Source organism: Rhamphochromis sp. 'chilingali' (assembly GCF_963969265.1).
Source record: "Rhamphochromis sp. 'chilingali' genome assembly, chromosome: 20".
Classification (NCBI taxonomy): Eukaryota; Metazoa; Chordata; class Actinopteri; order Cichliformes; family Cichlidae; genus Rhamphochromis; species Rhamphochromis sp. 'chilingali'.
In genome coordinates this window covers 25,676,217-25,694,965 of record NC_137947.1, presented here as the reverse complement: position 1 = coordinate 25,694,965, position 18,749 = coordinate 25,676,217, and the positions used below count along the sequence as shown (strand labels likewise).

General features: G+C 41.0%; 1 long non-coding RNA gene across 2 annotated transcripts; it reads right to left on the bottom strand.

The window, feature by feature from the left end:
* Positions 1-6,773: 6,773 nt before the first annotated feature.
* On the bottom strand, positions 6,774-16,601 carry LOC308387814. 2 transcript variants are annotated; one of them, XR_013969992.1, is made up of 3 exons: positions 16,419-16,601; positions 15,697-15,805; positions 6,774-7,348 (listed from the first exon to the last, which is right to left on the bottom strand). It is a non-coding gene; the product is annotated as an uncharacterized lncRNA (long non-coding RNA). The 2 variants fall into 2 exon arrangements; XR_013969993.1 differs by having other exon boundaries at positions 15,697-15,783.
* Between the last annotated feature and the right edge of the window lie 2,148 nt (positions 16,602-18,749).

Genomic DNA, 18,749 nt, shown 5'->3' with positions numbered 1-18,749 from the left:
TCCGATGTTGTTCCCGGGATCTACTGGAGCCACTCGCCTAGCTTGGGAGTCACCGCACCTAGCGCTCCGATTACCACGGGGACCACCGTTACCTTCACCCTCCACATCCTCTCGAGCTCTTCTCTGAGCCCTTGGTATTTCTCCAGCTTCTCGTGTTCCTCCTTCCTGATATTGCTGTCATTCGGAACCGCTACATCAATCACTACGGCCGTCTGCTTCTGTTTGTCTACCACCACTATGTCCGGTTGGTTAGCCACCACCATTTTGTCCGTCTGTATCTGGAAGTCCCACAGGATCTTAGCTCGGTCATTCTCCACCACCCTTGGGGGCATCTCCCATTTTGACCTCGGGACTTCCAGGTTATACTCGGCACAGATGTTCCTGTACACTATGCCGGCCACTTGGTTATGGCGTTCCATGTATGCCTTGCCTGCTAGCATCTTGCACCCTGCTGTTATGTGCTGGATTGTCTCTGGGGCATCTTTACACAGCCTGCACCTGGGGTCTTGCCTGGTGTGATAGACCCCAGCCTCTATGGATCTTGTGCTCAGAGCTTGTTCTTGTGCTGCCATGATTAGTGCCTCTGTGCTGTCTTTCAGTCCAGCTTTGTCCAGCCACTGGTAGGATTTCTGGATATCAGCCACCTCCTCTATCTGCCGGTGGTACATACCGTGCAGGGGCCTGTCCTTCCATGATGGTTCCTCGTCTCCCTCCTCTTTCTTGGGTTTCTGCTGCCTGAGGTATTCACTGAGCACTCGGTCAGTTGGGGCCATCTTCCCAATGTATTCTTGGATGTTCGTTGTCTCATCCTTGACTGTGGTGCTGACACTCACCAGTCCCCAGCCCCCTTCCTTCCGCTTAGCGTACAGCCTCAGGGTGCTGGACTTGGGGTGAAACCCTCCATGCATGGTAAGGAGCTTTCTTGTCTTTATGTCAGTGGCTTCTATCTCCGCCTTTGGCCAGCCTATTACCTCAGCAGGGTACCTGATCACGGGCAGGGCGTACGTGTTGATGGCCCGGATCTTGTTCTTACCATTCAGCTGACTCCTCAGGACTTGCCTGACCCTCTGCAGGTACTTGGTGGTTGCAGCCTTTCTAGCGGCCTCTTCATGGTTCCCATTTGCCTGCGGGATCCCCAGGTACTTGTAACTGTCCTCTATCTCTGCAATGTTGCCTTCTGGTAGTTCAATCCCCTCAGTTCTGACTACCTTCCCTCTCTTTGTTACCATCCGACTACACTTCTCCAGTCCGAACAACATTCCAATGTCATTGCTGTATAGCCTGGTAGTGTGGATCAGTGAATCGATGTCTCGTTCACTCTTGGCATACAGCTTGATGTCATCCATGTACAGGAGGTGGCTGACAACTGCTCCGTTCCGTAGTCGGTATCCGTAGCCAGTCTTGTTAATGATCTCACTGAGGGGGTTCAGGCCTATGCAGAACAGCAGTGGGGACAGAGCATCTCCTTGGTAGATCCCGCACTTGATGGTGACTTGTGCTATGGGCTTGGAGTTGGCCTCTAGTGTTGTACGCCACATCCCCATTGAGTTCCTGATGAAGGCTCTTAGGGTCCCATTGATCTTGTACAATTCTAGGCATTCCAGTATCCAGCTGTGGGGCATTGAGTCATAGGCCTTCTTGTAATCAATCCAGGCAGTGCACAGGTTGGTCAGTCTGGTCTTGCAGTCTCGGCTGACTGTTCTGTCTACCAGTAGCTGGTGTTTTGCGCCTCTGGTATTCTTGCCAATTCCTTTCTGTGTCCCGCTCATGTATTGACCCATGTGCCTGTTCATCTTAGCCGATATGATGCCTGACAGGAGCTTCCATGTAGTACTGAGGCAGGTTATTGGTCGGTAGTTGGATCCCTTCTTGGGGTCCTTGGGGATCAGGACCGTCCGACCTTCGGTTAGCCATTCCGGGTGTCTCTCGTTAACTAGCAGCTGGTTCATTTGTGCTGCCAGACGCTCGTGGAGTGCAGTCAGCTTCTTCAGCCAGTAGGCGTGAACCATGTCGGGCCCTGGTGCTGTCCAACTCTTCATACTGGAGACCCTTTCTTGGATATCTGCCACTGTGATGGTTACTGGACCCTGTTCAGGGAGGTCGCTATGGTCTGCCCTCAGATCCACTAGCCACTGAGCATTGCCGTTATGGGTTGTGTCCTTCTCCCATATGCTCTTCCAGTATTGCTCCGTCTCCAGCCTTGGTGGTGCTGTTCTCTTATTATTATTGTTCCCTTGCCACTGAGAGTACACCTTTGCTGGTTCTGTGGAGAACAGCTGGTTTATTCTCCTGCCTTCTATCTCTCTGGTGTACCTCCTCAAGCGGCTGGCCAAGGCTGTGAGTCTTTGCTTGGCAGTTTCCAAGGCCTCAGGTATGGACAGCTTGCTGTATTTCTTATGCACCTTCTTTGTCGCACCTTTCTGCAACTCCGTTAGTTGGCTAACCTCCCTCCATGTATATGTATATATATATGTGTATATACACACACACACACACACACACATATATATATATATATATATATATATATATATATATATATATATATATATATATATATATATATATATATATATATATATGTATATAGAGGCTGGGGTCTATCACACCAGGCAAGACCCCAGGTGTAGGCTGTGTAAAGATGCCCCAGAGACAATCCAGCACATAACAGCAGGGTGCAAGATGCTAGCAGGCAAGGCATACATGGAACGCCATAACCAAGTGGCCGGCATAGTGTACAGGAACATCTGTGCCGAGTATAACCTGGAAGTCCCGAGGTCAAAATGGGAGATGCCCCCAAGGGTGGTGGAGAATGACCGAGCTAAGATCCTGTGGGACTTCCAGATACAGACGGACAAAATGGTGGTGGCTAACCAACCGGACATAGTGGTGGTAGACAAACAGAAGAAGACGGCCGTAGTGATCGATGTAGCGGTTCCGAATGACAGCAATATCAGGAAGAAGGAACACGAGAAGCTGGAGAAATACCAAGGGCTCAGAGAAGAGCTCGAGAGGATGTGGAGGGTGAAGGTAATGGTGGTCCCCGTGGTAATCGGAGCACTAGGTGCGGTGACTCCCAAGCTAGGCGAGTGGCTCCAGTAGATCCCGGGAACAACATCGGAGATCTCTGTCCAGAAGAGCGCAGTCCTGGGAACAGCTAAGATACTGCGCAGGACCCTCAAGCTCCCAGGCCTCTGGTAGAGGACCCGAGCTTGAAGGATAAACCGCCCGCAGGGGCGTGCTGGGTTTTTTTTTTTTTATATGTATATGTATATGTATATGTATATATATATATATATATATATATATATATATATATATATAGCAGATATTGTGTTTCATTAGCTTAAAGTCAACTTGTTTCTTAACTATGAAATTCTTTAGTTCAGTAGGACTTCAGAAATGTACAGTAGATTTAAACCTTTCAAAACAGAAACTTTTATTCATTGTTACTTGCAGTGGACAGCAGGAGTTACTTAACATATTTCCACACTTGAAGCAGAGTGAGGCAGAAGGGATTTTACTTAGAATTATAGTTCTGGTAGTCAGACTGTCAGGGGACGAGGTAGAGGAGGGCCTGACATTAGAGTAGGAAGGTTAAAGTTCATGGAAAGACTTGGCAACTTTTGAGGAGCCTGAGCAGGGACACAGGACCTCTTACATCCATTATTGCTAAGAAGCAATGTGCAACCATTGCTTCTGAAGTCTTTTTGTCTTGTAGCCATTTTCAGTCAAATTCACACATACATAAATATAGAGTTATATAATCAGGTTGATAGCTATTTATTTAGTTTATTTATATAATTAATATTATATTTGCTGTATTTTTGAAGTGCATTTCTCTGCACCTCTTCTTTATGAATTTATTTTGAAGCCTACTGAAATTGGGTTGAAACTGTTTTTAGTAAGAAAATGAAAACAAGACTACGCTAACCACAAACACCTGTGATTGCCTAACAGTAAATAACCATGTTTATAACAAAAATCTAGACCTTGCAAGCCAGAGGCAGGTGCTGTCTGAAGGCAGCTAAAACCACTGTAGAGCTAAAAACATTGTTCAGCATATCGATGGTCACAGCATGACTCAGATGCTCAAAGATCTTGATATATTGGGTCCTAGTTTTGAAAAGAATAAAGCCTTCAGGCTAGTGCCTGAAGAGCCCTTTTATTTTTAACAGAGAGCAACAAGGCTGCCTCAATCTACCAAGACCATGGAAGGCCTGTATAGAATGGCAGATGATTTCCTTTGCAAGTCATTGCCCTGTACTCCAGTTTGTACCAGGGAAACCAAACCACACAACCTCAGAGCCCTAGTAGTGTATTTTGGATGTTGTTGATTTGCCTCAACTAAGTCTCCTCAAAACCAGAGCTTTCATCTCCCTGAAAGTCTGTCTGGTTGTCCTCCACCTCATCTCCTAACAGCACTAAGGATGACCCCATCCTTCCACAATTCTGAATAAATCCCTTCTGCTTGACTCACATCTCTGTCATATCATGAGTGATGTGACCTAACAACCCAGCTTGAGTTAACTATAAGGTGTGCAGCATGCAGTTTAATCAGAGAGCTTGAGTATGTTTGATGGGATGAGTATGTTTTAATATTTATAAAATGAATTTTACCACAAACCCACACCAAAGTCATTAGAATATCATTACACTACATTGTTTCATGATCCACAATGATCCACATTGCTACAGATCTGATGGCCACTACAAGGCACAGACAATAAAAGATACTCTTCTTCTTGAATTTATTACAAAATGTAACTTCTTACAAGTGTCTGATTTAAAAGAAATGACCACTTCCTTGCTAAAAGGAAAATGAAATTCCAGCCATTGACCATTTCCTTGTTTTGGATTTTAGAATTTGATGCATTTACCTTAAAAAAGTAATCATTAAATCAAAAGGTAAATGAGATAAAAGAAAAATGCATATAATTTCAAGACAATTTGATCTCAGGTTAAAATAACATTTTTAGTTTCCTATAGCTTGCTAATGTTTGGGTTCATACAGGGAGTGCAGAATTATTAGGCAAATGAGTATTTTGTCCACATCATCCTCTTCATGCATGTTGTCTTACTCCAAGCTGTATAGGCTCGAAAGCCTACTACCAATTAAGCATATTAGGTGATGTGCAACTCTGTAATGAGAAGGGGTGTGGTCTAATGACATCAACACCCTATATCAGGTGTGCATAATTATTAGGCAACGTCCTTTCCTTTGGCAAAATGGGTCAAAAGAAGGACTTGACTCAGAAAAGTCAAAAATAGTGAGATATCTTGCAGAGGGATGCAGCAGTCTCAAAATTGCAAAGCTTCTGAAGCGTGATCATCGAACAATCAATCATTCAAAATAGTCAACAGGGTCGCAAGAAGCGTGTGGAAAAACCAAGGCGCAAAATAACTGCCCATGAACTGAGAAAAGTCAAGCGTGCAGCTGCCAAGATGCCACTTGCCACCAGTTTGGCCATATTTCAGAGCTGCAACATCACTGGAGTGCCCAAAAGCACAAGGTGTGCAATACTCAGAGATATGGCCAAGGTAAGAAAGGCTGAAAGACGACCACCACTGAACAAGACACACAAGCTGAAACGTCAAGACTGGGCCAAGAAATATCTCAAGACTGGTTTTTCTAAGGTTTTATGGACTGATGAAATGAGAGTGAGTCTTGATGGGCCAGATGGATGGGCCCGTGGCTGGATTGGTAAAGGGCAGAGAGCTCCAGTCCGACTCAGACGTCAGCAAGGTGGAGGTGGAGTACTGGTTTGGGCTGGTATCATCAAAGATGAGCTTGTGGGGCCTTTTCGGGTTGAGGATGGAGTCAAGCTCAACTCCCAGTCCTACTGCCAGTTTCTGGAAGACACCTTCTTCAAGCAGTGGTACAGGAAGAAGTCTGCATCCTTCAAGAAAAACATGATTTTCATGCAGGACAATGCTACATCGCACGCGTCCAAGTACTCCACAGCGTGGCTGGCAAGAAAGGGTATAAAAGAAGAAAAACTAATGACATGGCCACCTTGTTCACCTGATCTGAACCCCATTGAGAACCTGTGGTCCATCATCAAATGTGAGATTTACAAGGAGGGAAAACAGTACATCTCTCTGAACAGTGTCTGGGAGGCTGTGGTTGCTGCTGCACGCAATGTTGATGGTGAACAGATCAAAACACTGACAGAATCCATGGATGGCAGGCTTTTGAGTGTCCTTGCAAAGAAAGGTGGCTATATTGGTCGCTGATTTGCTTTTGTTTTGTTTTTGAATGTCAGAAATGTATATTTGTGAATGTGGAGATGTTATATTGGTTTCACTGGTAAAAATAAATAATTGAAATGGGTATATATTTGGTTTTTGTTAAGTTGCCTAATAATTATGCACAGTAATAGTCACCTGCACACACAGATATCCCCCTAAAATAGCTAAAACTAAAAACAAACTAAAAACTACTTCCAGAAACATTCAGCTTTGATATTAATGAGTTTTTTGGGTTCATTGAGAACATGGTTGTTGTTCAATAATAAAATTATTCCTCAAAAATACAACTTGCCTAATAATTCTGCACTCCCTGTATTATTAGACATGTTTTCTTTTCTGGCTTGGTGCTACTATTGAATGTAGCTGTCATTAATGTGGAAAGTAGTCTTTTAACAGGCCTGCATAGTGTGAGGAATATATGCCACGCGTCATAACATCCATTACTGTCACAAGCGATGGCGGGACTCAAGCACAGAGCAGGGTTCAGTTCCAAACACAAAGTTTATTTACATAATAAGAAAACTTCACTGAGGCTAGAGTGGCTCACTAACGTGTCTCACACAATCATCCAGCGATGAGACTGTCTGCGTTCCGGCCTTAAATGGCAAACACATAATGGCAGCGTGATGGCCAACAGGTGTGTGGGCCAAGGGCGGGAGCCCGCAGTGAGCTCCGCCCAGGTGGAGTGGCGAGAGAAAGAGGGAGAGAGTAAACAAAAACACAAGTAACCTTGCGGGGCCGGCCGGGCAGACATGGGGACCATGACAAGTATGGTGATGACATATATTTCTGTTTTCATTTAAAAAGCTACTGTTGTTGTGATTTAGTGCTATATGATTAAAATTAGTGTCCCAACCCTAAAATAGGCCTCACACATTTCTTTTTTTAAAATAATATTCCAAAACAAAAAATAAATTGCACTCACTTGACACTTTGAACTGCCTTTTCCTTTCAGAACTTTCTTAATTTGTGGCATAGATTCAACAAGGTGCTGGAAGTTCCTTAGAGATTTTGGTCCATATTGACATGATGGCATCATACAAATGCTGCACATCTCAACCTGACTGAAATCCTGTGGTGGGACTGTAAGACCAGGCTGCACATGAATAAGATAAGACAAGATAAGATGAACCTTTATTAATCATACACGTGTGAAATTTTGGTGGTCACAGCAGAAAGTGCAAGTTAAGAACAGTAAAAATTAAGGGAAAAAAACCCCCAATAAAATAAGATAAGATAGAATAACATGCTATACAAAACAGAATAAAATAAAATACTATGTACAATACAATAAGTACTATACACATAGAATAAAATACTGTACAAAATAGAATAAAATACTTTGTTATATTGCATGATGTGTATCTTCCACTCCACCACTTCTAGTTTTATTGGATTGAGAGCTGGTAACTGTGGAGGCCAATTGAGTATGTTGTCCTTATTGTCATGTTCATGAAGCTATAAGATTTGATTGGGGCTTCGTGATAGGGTGAGGTACCCTGCTGGAAGCGGCCAACAGAAGCATAGCCTCATTGGTATGCTGTAGTCATAAAGAAATGGACATGGATATTCAGGTGGGCTGTGACGTGTAAATGATGCTCAGCTGGTACTAAGGTGCCCAAAGTATACAAAGAAAATATCATTCACCCTATTACACCAGCACCAGCCTGAACTATTGCTTCATGGTAGGATGGATCCATGCTTCATATTGTTATGGTCAAATAAAAACCCCAGTGTTGTGGCAGAAATTGAGACTCATCTGACCAAGCAAGATTTTTCCGATCTTCTGTTGAAAAATTTTGGTTAGCCTATGCAATTGGCAGCCTCAGTTTCCTGTTCTTAGCTGACAGGAGTGCTGCTGGAAAGTCCGATTACATCAGCAGTTACTGAAATACTCAGATTATTCCGTCTGTAAACAACAGCCATTCTTCCCCATTCTGATGCTCAGCTTGAACTTCAGCAGGTTGTCTTGATCATGTCTACTTTCCTAAATGCATCGAGTTGTTGCAGTGTGGCTGGCTGATGAAATATTTGCATTAACAAACGGTTGACTAGATGCACCTAACAAAGTGGCCAGTGAGTGTATTTCATGATTTTATTGGACATGTTGAAATACTGACATGAGTCACTTACATTTCTTATTCATTACCTTTCACACAGTGGTTTGAAATGCTTTAGTTCTATCACAGTGATAATGATTATTTATTGGTCAGCACTAATCTTTGTTCTTCAATAGTTCTGTGATAGTGACTTGCATGATGTGTGTTCATGCTGTTATCCTCTTGTGTTATTTGATTTTAAACAATACTCCAGTTTCTCTGTCCTCTATCCATGAACTTAGTGTTGGCATGCTACAGATAAGATTGGTCAGTTTCCTTTATTTATTTATTCATTTTTATTAGTGAACCTATAGGAACTGGTTGTCATGAATGTTTAGTTTGGAAAGATACCCTCAAATAAGTATTGCACTGGCATTTGCTTTGTGACCTGGCTTGGCTTGAGTTGGAGTGTGTTCAGGCTATTTTCAGAGCAGGCGTTTTGACCTGTCACACCTTTCCTAACTTGCCATGACTATGAAAAACTCATCCAGGCATTTATGCATTCTTCTCTTGAAAACTGAATTACTGCAGTGCTCTTTTCGCTAGACTCCTTAAAATAACTTTCAGTAGGCTGCAGCTTATTCAGAATTATTTTGCAAGGTTATTAATGAAAACCAATAATAGAGAATACATCAGTCTAGTCTTAGTAGAGCTACACTGGCTCCCACTATCCTATTCCTATTATTCAGTATTCTAGTGATCTTGAGCAATAATTCTCCAGTAGTAATTCTGAAGGTCTTTTGCATTTTTTATTGAACATTGACATTTTCAGAGGAATGCTTCTTCATGTTTGTCAACCCACTTAACACTTTGCCACTTACGACTTGCTTGCTACTACCATCCTGTTGCAAAAGCACATTAGTTGTTCTCATTTCTTTAGTTGAATCTACAAACATTGCCAAAGTGATTCCCAATTAGCTTTTTGCTTAAATCTTGGCATAGTATATTTAAAATCTTGAAAAAATTGAACAAGTGGAGGACACAAGAAATGACAGGCCTAAAAAGATACCTACAGCAGATGAACAGTGTCTGAAACTTCCGACAAATCCAGCAAAGACCTGACATGAGAGCTGACAAATGCATCTGGCATTTCAGTTCATTCATTGCAGTTCACTGAAGCTTCATCAGAAATGGTCTCAGTAGATGGGTGGCTGTAGAGAACCCATTTTTAAGAATGGGAAATAGGGAGAAAAGGCTGAGGTATACCAAATTACACAAGAAGTGGACAAAAGTGGCAACAGGTTTTATCGAGTGATGAATCCAATTTTTTTTTTGGTTGAAATCGTCATCATTATGTCAGGAGAAAGATACAATAGTGTGTATCTACAGCTATCTGTAAACATGGTGGGAGGTTCTGTCATGGTTTGGGCTTGTGTTTCAGTCAGTGCTGTTGGGAATCTTATCAAAAATGAAGGCAGAAAAAATGTTAAAGCTTGAGCTTTTGATTATTTACAAAGTGTCTGCCAACAGCTTCATTGTTCACCACGATTATGATCCCAAAACAGATTGCCAGTGTCCTTGAACAGAAAAAAATCGATGAAATCGTTTTTGCCTTATGTTTGCTGATATTTCAATGACTGACTGAGTCTATTTCTCTTTTTCCAACAAAAGGAATGAGAGGTGATCCAAGACAAAGTACTGTATTAGGGATACAAACTGTACTGATAAGTGGAAAATACTCTGACAAACAAATTTTTAATCTGGAATTTAATTCACTTTTTCACTTAATCAGAATCAGAAAGGGTTTTATTGCCAAATGTTGAGCAGGTTTACAACATTAGGAAATTGCTGCGGTACTTAGTGCAAGTAATACCATTGTACAGACATACCAACTAGGAAATTCAACCACATTGAATCTGGCAGATAGAGAGCATAGTTTTCTTCTTTAGTATCCTATTGGCCTACTGCTTTCAAATTTAATTAATTTAAAAACATATCTCTGGTTGTTTTACAGAATTTTCTGTTCTTTATTTTCATCTATGGTTTACTTACTGGATTATAATTTGTATGATTATCTGTTTTTAATGTGTAGTTTCATGCAGAGGTGCCAGGTTCAAACAACCTTTACCTCCCACAGGCACCCATGTTTCCCAAACATCAACTTCTGTCATAAACTAGAAAGCCATTATTTATTTTTGATGAGTCAACAAGTTGTGGGGATAGGTTAATTGGATAATCCAAATTGTCACTAGGTGTGAATGTGCGAATGAATGTGAGTGTGAATGGTTGTTTGTCCCTGTGTGTTGGCCCTGCGACAGACTGGCGACCTGTCCACGGTGTACCCCGCCTCTCGCCCTATGACAGCTGGGATAGGCTCCAGCGTCCCCCGCGACCCTGAAAAGGATAAGCGGAAGCGAATGGATGGATGCTTGTTGTTTTGGCAGTAGGAAAATATTTCTAACAGCCACTTGCTGTTTGTTGGCTTTTTTCCACTTTGACAGTCGACTGGCTTTGTTTTTTCAGTTAACTGTAATAATGGCCGCTCAAGGATATTTGTCTGTGTTGTTTCTTTTTTTAATGTTTTTTTTAATGATTAAATATTTGTAAGTAACCACCAGTAAGGTAAAATACTTTTCTGGCACTGGAAACTTAGTTTTTATACATTTTTATAGCTACTCAGGATCAGAGTAAAGATAAAGATGAAGAACCTGAAGGGTTATGCATCCTTACGCCACCTGGTTAAAACTCTCTTTACCAATATTAGGAAAACGTTCTCTCTGAAGACCTCTTTGTGCTTGTTGTTAATGAAACAATCATGTGCAGGATCAACTACAAGCTCCTTACTGTTAAAATGTTGACATGTTGATAATGCGATTGCTCTTTCATGGTGGGAGGCCATCAAAAGATGTATCAGTAGCTAGAGATCAACACATGAGAGATACAGCTGACATTGACGAGTTAAAACAACTTGCAGTGTATGTGGTTGAACATTTAAGAGCAGGAACCCAATTACCCTTAGGGTGTAGTCTTTGGCACAGCAGACACAAGGTGATCAGTACACTGCCCGAGCATGTTGAACCCCCCAAACTCCAGTTCATTTGACTAGTGTGATATGCATGCCATGCTCAGGCACAAGTAGGCAAACTATGGTCCAGTTGGACTTGAGTATGGGATGCATACAGTTTGATCGCTATCTGCACTCAAATATGAAATGTCAACACTTCCTCAGTGACAGCTGCCTCTGCGAAACTGTGCGAGAGCGCTTTTCAGGAGAGTGTATGCATGTGAAATAAAGAGAACATGTACAAGAGAAACTGAGGCGCTGAGACAAATGGATGCATACTTGGACCCGGCTCATTACGTGCAGTGTGAGTGCAGGTCAGAGGGTGAGTGGGGAGGGAGGATAATCATGCTCAGGCAGAGTATGAGGCAACTGTGTCTAGTGTAAGTATGCTCTATTCTGCCTCCAGGTAATTCAAATAACTGTGAAGATTACACATCATCATTACAACCTATAACTTCATTTCAATGGGACTATATGTGCTGTGTTCCAAATGTAATAATGTTCCCCATTACAACCGCAATTCATCTTTTAAAATGATTTCAGTGGCCTTTCTTTTGATTTCAGTGCAGTTGAGGTAAAACTGAGATTGTGAAAATTTGTTTATAAAAAAAAAGAAAAAGCAGATAGATCAAATATCCTTTTATTTTTCAGTGTTTGGAAACGTCCACATTTAATCTATTCTAGGAGCAGTGGGCAGTCAACCCTGGGAATCAACTTCAGGTGTAATCTAGTTCTTTGGTCAAAGGTGTAATTTTTATACTTAAGTAGTAGCTTAATCACATTTTTTTTTCTAAAAAAGCAACACTTTATTTTACATTTTGCTATAGAGTTGTGCCTTAAAATTCCTCACATACAGACAATTTTGAAATATATGCCAAGTCTTTTAAGCACAGCTTCACTTCAGCTAGTGCGTGGTTGTCAAAAATATCAAAGATTTTACTGCATAGGGAACTAGCTATATTTTGAAAAAGTTAACAGCTGTCAAAAATAAATGGGAATAAAAATGAAAACTTTTCCTGTTCTTATCTCCAAAAGTTTTTTTATGAACCTTCTCTACTGATTTAAGTTATACTAGTAATTACAGAGTATGTTTAAAGGGGTTCAGCTTGTCACTAATTCAAACCACACTACGCTCCCCCTCTCATACAGACCCCCCCTGAGTATCACAAAACATTCATCAGGCCTGACTCCATGACCCCTCTGCATCCCCGGCCTCCCCGGCCAATCAGAATCAAACCAGACAGCGTCTCTCTGTCTGTAACTTTTGTACACACACATAAAAGCCTTCTTTCCCTTCAAGACTGTTTATACCCCCAAAGCCACGTCCCCCTTTAAAAAAGAAAAAGAAAAAGAAAAAAAAAAGAATCAACATTGGCACTGCCCTGCACATTAATGACCCCCAAACACCCATACACCCCTCCAACCACCCCGCTCTTCCCTCCACCCCCTTATCACAACACTCCATATCCAGGTGACAAATGAGGTTGCTCCAGTATGTGGTATAAGGTCAAAGGTCGACCTAACAGTTTTTGAGGTTTAGGGGCAAATAGGAGTCATTGGGACTGGGGTTCCTATTGTGGTCACAGTGCTGCAATGCTTCCCACCATAACACTACATCTCTCTTCCAGCAGAGGGAGACAGGCCTTCACATTCTGGCTCAGTGCTCTCAAATTCCATAACTGGTTGTCATAGACTGTACGGAAAATGGTTTAAAGTGGGTCACTATAATTTTCTAAAATGTATTAATTAAAAATTATATGTTTAATATTATATGTGCTCTCACTGTATTTAATAGAAAAACAGTAACACCATTTGCACTTTTAAATGGTGTAAATGGTGGAGCTCTTCTTCAGGAAAAAAGGCTGCTAAATGCAAATGTCTAACGAAAAAAGTGCCAATGCACCAATCCCAGAAATATTGGCTAACCCATTCAAATTACTGAATTCAGGTGTTCCAGCACTTCCATGACCACAGGTTTATAAAATCAAACACCTAGCCATCAGACTTCTTCAACAAAAATTTGTGAAAGAAAAGGTTGTTATCTGGACTTCAGTGAATTCCAGTGTGGTACTGTGACATGATGCCACCTTTGCAAGAAGTCCAATTGTGAAATTTCCTCACTACTAAATATTCCACTGTCAACCGTTGGTGGTATTAAAACAAAGTGAAAGTGGTTGGGAATGACAGAAACTCATCCACGAAGTAGTAGGCCATTTAAAATCCCAGAGTGGGGTCAGTGGATGGTGAGGCGCATAGTGCGCACAGGTCTTCAGCCTTGCAGAGTTCATCACTACAGGCCTCCAAACTTCCTGTGGTCTTCAGATTAGCTCAAGAACAGTTCATAGAGAGCTTCATTGAATTGGTTTCCATGGCCGAGCAGCTACTTCCAAGCCTTATATCACCAAGTTTAATGCAAAGTTTCAGATGCAGTGGTGTAAAGCATGCCAACAGTGCATTCGGAGGAACAATGGAGTGACAAATCACTACCTGGCAGGCCAATGATTGTCTGTCTCTGTGTGTTAGCCCTGCCTGGAAAATTGCTAAAGGCAACTTAAAAACGGCACTCAGCAACCTTGCTTTTATATAGGAATATAATCAGAATACAACCAGTTGAATCGACTCCCCTATTGCAAAGAGGCACATTTTAGGTGTGCTGGACTCGTCAGTGCAGACTGAATTGAAAATCTGCCAGTCTATAGATTAGATGACGGTTTGCAATTTGCTTTGTCAGCCTGTCTGAGAATGATTGCAGTCGCGATTGTCTGGAGACATGTTGCTTCCCAGCAGGCAACCTATGCAGTCGCCTTGCAATCAACAATGGTGACCCAGTGGTTGACCATGCAGCACACTCAACCTATGGATGACCTGCTGCAACTTCTTGCAGTCGGTCGCTAAATACAAAAAAAGAAATAAATGCAATCACCTGGAAACCAACGATTTTTAACTAGTCACAATGACATTGGCATCAAGGGTTTTGGACAAGTGTTACTAAGATCTCATTGACTAAAACTGTTCACTGTTCATTTCAACAAATTTTGCGAACATTTGTAGGCTCTGGCTGCTGAGATGTACAGATTTTATGCTTTTACTTGCCTTGCAAAATGTAAATTTTGAACTGTACAGCAAACTTGCAACAATTTTGAGGACAGTCATGGGTTTCAGGGACAATGAGAACTTTTTATTCCTCTGAGCAAGTAACAGATGTCTGTTCTCATGAACTAGATATCCGAAGAAAGAATATTTTTCAATTTAGGCACAAACTGTTGCCTGAACTCATGAATGAACAGATTAGCGATGTCAAAGTTCAAGGTCACGTTGACCTCACAACATATGCTTTTGGCTCTAACTCAGAATTCAGATGTTTTTTATTAAAATACATTTCTAATAGGACTTTTCACAGCAGAAATACTTTTCTGACCATTTTTACATTTGGTCAGCTTTTTGATGAAACTAATCCTTTGTACCCACTGATTTCTTCAAAGTTGTAGCTTGATTTTTATGCGAGTCTTTCCTTGTTTCTGTTTATTTGTACAGGAACAAGTATGTAACATGAACTAAATCCACAGCATTTGTAGCCTAAGGTAATTTGGCATACCCATCCTTTGGTAGGTTCTTAAATCATGAGCCAGTAAGAAACACAATCTGCTGTATTCAACAAATGCAAACATTAAGCCGGGAGAAACATGACTACTTGGCTCATTTGAGGTCATAATTTGAGGTTCTGGAGGTAAAAAATGATCAAGGATTTCAAAAATAATTGGCAGATTTATTGATTATAAAAACTTTATTTTTTCTTAATTTTATTTATTTTTTCCCCCCAATACTGACCAAATTGTTCAGTTTTTGCTCTTGGACCAGGAGGTTAGAAAAATGCTATATATCATTTTGGTGTGTGTGTGTGTACTTCTAAGGTCACCATTGGGGTCATCGTTGTTTAGTCTGTGGGTTCTCTGGAGTGGCGACTACAAATTTCTGTTTGGACTGCTAATTTATTGGTAACTTCTCAACTTTGGACCTTTTGTAGTGATATCTAAACATACTCATATAATATAATATAATATCACAATATAGACACAGACACTCCATAAGGTATATGAAAAGGTCACCAATATAATTGTGAGATTGTTTTGCCTTGGTGTAATTATAACTTTAAAGAACTAAGATTTTGTTGGAATAAACTGGCATTATCACTCAACAACAGCTTTAAGAAAAGCAACACTTTTGATTAGACTTAACAAAGAAAGCTGAATTAGGTACAGACACCATTGTAGTCATACACATATTTTGTCAAGCTTGGGCTCAAAAAACCTTGCGGCACTATCAAAACACACATTGACTCACACAGCTTGGCCTCCGTGGCTCCAGCAGGCGCAGTAATGGTTCTGGGAGCCAGACTTTGTCTCTGTCGCCAGGCCTCGGCTCCAGCCCCTACGTGTGCGACAGCAATTTCCTAAAGAATCCACAGTAAGCACAACACTTCTCCCTTTTATTTTAACAAAAACACCACTGAACCCCCACCACACAAACATGCACAGGCACACACACACACAGAACACAGCTACTTCTGAGAAACACAGAGCAGTCACTTGCAATTATAGCTCATCTAATAGTATGATCTACAGTCCTGTCAAATAGCCAGCAGGCCTACAGGGGAAGCAAAGGGTCATTTAAAAAAAAAAAAAATTGTTTGTTTGATCACACTAGACCAGCCTGTCTATCTCTGCCTGTGTAGCCATATGGACTCTTAGAAAGAAATGCACCATTACTAAATGCTCCTCTAAATTAAGACTTTTGCAGATTCGTTAATAGACACAAGTTGTCTGCAGTAATGTTAAACCATTTAACTGTTACTGATTGTTCATTTTAAAGGTCTAAATAATAGTTTTGAAAAATTATATACAGTTGTTGATTGCTTATCTACACCAATGCTACCGCAAAGGATATCATGCTACACACATCAGAAGGCCCAGACATTTCCAATTATTCATGACAGATCTGACATAAACAGCTTATCATCTCTGTCTAAAGCCAGCTGTAAACAAATCCACTGGTGATCAACCAACCTGACTTAATCTCCCACTTAGATTTCCAAACAGGCCTTGTGCGACACACGGCGCTGCAGATGAAGACACACACGTAAATGCTTCACAGATCCTAAATCTGAGTCCGTCACCAGAGAACAAGCAGACGTTTATGAGATCAGACATTTGACATCAGCAGCGAGCAACAGCAGAAACAGTGTTCCTTAAAAGGGATCTGTATGTTTCTCTGCACGTGTGTGTATGTTGTGTGTTTAAGGCTGGGGCGTGTGTGTGTGTGTGTGTGGCCCCCATCTAAACAAGCCCCAACAGCCCCTTTGTTGGCGAGTTGCTCCAGGAGAGCGTGTTGATGGAACTGCATTGATGTTCGGATTAGGGCACGCCTCCGTGATCAAGTGCTCAAACACTAGATAAGAGCGTCAGAAACACCCTTTAATCCTGGCTAACCCTTTTCTAAATAGGATGGGATCCTACCATGCTCACTGGAGGGGAGGAGGGGGTGAAGGAACAGCTCAAAGTTGAGCTTTAATCTGGTATGGACACTATGTTTCATTCTAAATCCAAGAAGTCATCTTGTGTACATAATTGGAGATAACAGTCCACTAAAATCAATTCACAACATCCTTAAAAGAAAGACCAGGAATGGAAATTAGGTTGGAAAAATTCATCTTGAAGATTATAGAATTATTGGTTGTTTGGAGTCGTCTTGTTGCCAGGCTAGTGAGTGTTTTCAAACCCTTTTTAGATTTAGTCGGCCCTAAAAGTGTTTTGTTACCTCAGGAGTCTCTGGTGACTTATGTAATGTGTTTTGATGCCATGGAAGGAATAAATTCACAGCAGCCGAAAACGACTTAATGCGTCACCCAATATCATTAATACAGAAATGAACCTGGGAGAAAATTTGTCAAAACAGACAGGAATTACAGCTGCCACAGATGATGAGCTCACTAAAGAATGCCAGCTGTCAGAGAAAATGGTTTTGACCGCTTCAGGATTCTGGCAGGAGAAAGTGTAAACATGTGACTGATGGACAAGATGCACAAATGCGGGTTTTATGGATGTCCATATTTCATGTTTCACTTATGCGATAGTAAAGGTTTCAGTGGTTAAGACTCTGTTCTCCTTGTATTAATGGTATCTCAGCAACGCTTTCCAAACAAATTCAGGGCAGAAATGTTAAAATCTGTAGGAAATTGCGAAATCCAATATATTTATTTTAATAATTTGTGAAAGATGCTTAGTAGTTTTCTTGCCAAGAGTTGAATTTGAAGATTGATATGTTTACCACTGTTATGTTTGGTTCCTCTGCCAACCGGTTTGTGAGAAGTTTCTGTTTTTGGTTGTCTATCCATCCATGTCCTGGAGCTTGTCTCACTTGATGGACTTGTTCTTGGAATATCAACTGTAAAAGTGAGGATATAATGCCAACTACAGAGAATACTGAAGTTCTAATGTATAAAGAGCTATAGTGAAACTTGTTGTTAAAAACAACCTGTGCCAACTGTCCATTGCACCTACTTTCTATGCTTTTGATGCTGCTTTTAAAAAAAAAAACCCTATTTTATTTATTTATTTTTCATCCTGCTTCTTCCTCTTTGTAGTAAACTGCTGTCACACCCTTTCTTGCATAGTGTTATCCATGTTATATGTTATTGGCATAATCTTTATCTAATGTAGCCAGTGCTATTGTGACATGTAAATTGAGATACTTTATTATTTTAAAAACAAAAACAAACTATGTTCACCCATGTAATCATCTGTGACCCTGGAGTAGCCCGAGAGGCTGACCTTCTAGCCTGTAGCTGAGTCCTTGCTGGTAAATAGTTGTGGATTTCCAGTGTAAATGATATTGTGACTACAGACCAAAATCAGTCCTGCTTTATAACGATGCAAAAAGCTGTGATTGCAGGGAATAACACCAGGAACCATTGAGATAAATGCAGGGTCTACTTGGAGCAACATTAACGCTTTAATGCCTTAAACTGGCATTGTTACTAATGCCCAGTGTGATGGTGGGCGGGGGCAACTCCTGGTTTTAAAAAGTATTCCAACTGCATAGAAGTCAATGAATACCTCATTCAATACATGTTTGCTTTTTGTGTTTGATGTTTTTTTTGGCAATTATTGCCCCATGTAGGGTAAATAGAGGATATCATGCTTCAAAGCTTTATAGTGGGAGTGCACAAACCAATGGATAAAGTCAATACTTTTCTAATTAATTTACAGCCTGATGTATTATTACATTATTATTATTTTTAAATTATTAATTTTTGCTGACCTTCTGCTCCACAAATGTACTTGCTCCTTTTAATTGTTATTTTGAAATAACAAGGTTCATAATGTATTTTTTCAAAC